At 33.2% G+C, this 2,500-nt stretch overlaps 1 protein-coding gene across 1 annotated transcript in view; it reads right to left on the minus strand.

Annotated features, from left to right (window-relative positions):
- Positions 1 to 2,500, minus strand: part of LOC122259637 (uncharacterized) — an 11,510-nt gene that overhangs the window by 83 nt on the left and 8,927 nt on the right. Inside the window, exons 5-6 of the mRNA XM_043026527.2 lie at positions 2,237 to 2,369; positions 1 to 1,238 (exon numbers count right to left, since the gene is read on the minus strand). The exon at positions 1 to 1,238 is cut by the window's left edge and continues 83 nt beyond it. The gene's annotated coding sequence lies outside the window, so the exon portion shown is untranslated. The remainder of the gene's footprint in view (positions 1,239 to 2,236; positions 2,370 to 2,500) is intronic.

Raw genomic sequence — 2,500 nt, forward strand, 5'->3', positions numbered from 1 at the left:
TTTTTATACTAACAATAGGTTTCTTAGGAATAATGCCTGGAATTTCATGAAAAATAAATACAATGTCCAAGACTAATAAGAGTGGAATTTTAAATATAAAGCCTTTGGAACTGATAAAAGAGGTGGTTTTAAACTGATCACCTTGATCAGTTATATATTCAGTTTCAAATATTCAGACTTTTTTGCCAAATCTACAAACATACATATGACCACACTTCAGAAAATCACAGAACACATGTATGTCTCTCATGCAATTATGCATGGTAACATTATTAACCCATCCACGACAGGGGAATTCTAGCCTTGAATGTCACAATGCCGGGGCGTTCGAATTATTAGGCCTAAATCAATTGAATGGCTGGCACAATACTGTGCCCCCCGGCCACTGGGCTTTTGAATGAGAGGTACACTGGTACAGTACTGTACCACCCGTCCAGAGTGGGTTAAGTGAAAGTAACGTCCAGAAAAAAGTACTAACATAATTCATTACATTTCAGGAACATACTACATTTACTATAACTACAAAGACTAGATTTGGGCCAATATAGACAAGAACACTGGAAGAACTATATGAAACACAAAAATAAATAAATTAATAACCAACATGAACTGGGGGACACTGTACATTTTCCTACAACAATGACAGCAAAGAGGAACTCATCAAATACAAGGGAAATTTTAAATCTTACTCTCATTATCATATCACTGGAATACCTTACCTGGAAGAAATAACAATTACACTTAACTCACTTCAAATAATAAATATTACTCATTCAAGATAGTAAATACATATTTAACTCATATATGACACAAAAAACATAATTTGTTCCATTCAAATCATATTTGATAACAATAATATGTATATTATCATGAACATCAATAAGCTTAACCGAATAATGATACAACAGCTAGGCAAGTCATTTTCCAGTCTATCATTCCTTTACAAATGTACTTTTCAGGACTATCCCTGACAGTCAACCAGACCATTGTTATCCATTAATTAAACACACCAAAAGCAAAAGAAATACAAGGCTAATATGAATTTCTCAAGTGATTTCTGGCATAGGAGCCTAGGCATGCCAGACCCCCTAATATCCCCATGACCAAGAGCACAATGATGGCGAGGACATTCCCGAGGTCAAACTGGTGAGGTTCCTGGGTGAGCTTCTCTGCTGCCACTAACTGGGATAGGCCTATGAGCAAGGCAGCTGAGACAATGGAAATCTGGTGGTCCATCGCTGAAATGAAAGACATGGTAAAATTCATTGATTTTATTGTATTTGGGTATATTATCTTATCTATTAGATTATCTACTTAGGATTATATTTTGGTCCTTTAAGAACAAAAGCATCCTGAAATTTCAAATCTAAGCCTCATTATCCAGCATAATTCTAAGAATACATGGAATTCAACATTTTAAATAAACAAATAAAAGTCACTGATTCTTGACCCTTTTCCTCTCTATCTACAATGATTTATGACAAGAGAAACAAAATAACAGAGCATCAAAACACACTAAATTTACACACGAAATGTTTAACCATTGCTCTAAAGGCAATCAGTATATGAAAACAGCTGGTATCTCCTAAGCAACATTCAGCTAAGTGATATTGGATGCAACCTTACCACAGAAAACAAATACAGCACTGCAAACTGAACGTGAGATGTTTATATTTTAGAAGAAACAAATCAATAATAATAGCCGTACTCAAGGTAAATCTTAATATTGAGAGGAAATCTCTCTTTTTTTATAATGACAATCATTTGAAAAAAGAAAAAAAGAAAACTGCATTTCCATAAAATATAAAGATAATAATCAGCCACTCTGGGACTGAGAACATCTTCAGATGTTCAGACTGTGCTGGGCTACTTAATATTTTGCATGTGCTTTATATTTTCCAGATTTATGGTATGATTTGAGTCTTATATGAGATATAAGCAAAGTAACAGTAATTAGCATTTGGTATGATACCATAGTTACACAAATGCAGGAATAAATAGCTTGGTATTTCAATAAAAGGAAAACTTCAACAAGAGAGTGATCCAGCCCCTGAAACACACCCATCATTGAAGGGTTAGATGAAAGACATTCTACTACAGCCAAATAAAACCAATAAGGAACACAACAAAAGATATCATTCTAGTTTCAGATCAAAAAAGAATTATACATGAAAAATAATCCTGCACAGTCTGATTACTTTTGCAGATAATAAGGAGACAAAGAAATGAAGCTTACTTTATGTTATCCTATACACTGCTCACTCAAAAGAAAAATCACGAGGACCCTATGCCACTTTCTGTAGTTCAGTTTCCTCTCCTTTTGGGTATAAATCTTCTTAATGTTTCGGCAGACGGGATTTACTATGTCTCTGAAAGAAAATTTCTTGATGAGATATGAGTAGATAATTTTTAAAGGAAAACTATTAATATAATTCTAATATTTAAAACAATACTAATATTTAAAATATAGTAAAATAATATCATTATCTAATGATAAATA

The sequence above is a fragment of the Penaeus japonicus genome, unplaced genomic scaffold (assembly GCF_977035675.1).
Source record: "Penaeus japonicus unplaced genomic scaffold, GWHDUDI00000001_assembly GWHDUDI00000040, whole genome shotgun sequence".
In the NCBI taxonomy this organism is placed as follows: domain Eukaryota; kingdom Metazoa; phylum Arthropoda; class Malacostraca; order Decapoda; family Penaeidae; genus Penaeus; species Penaeus japonicus.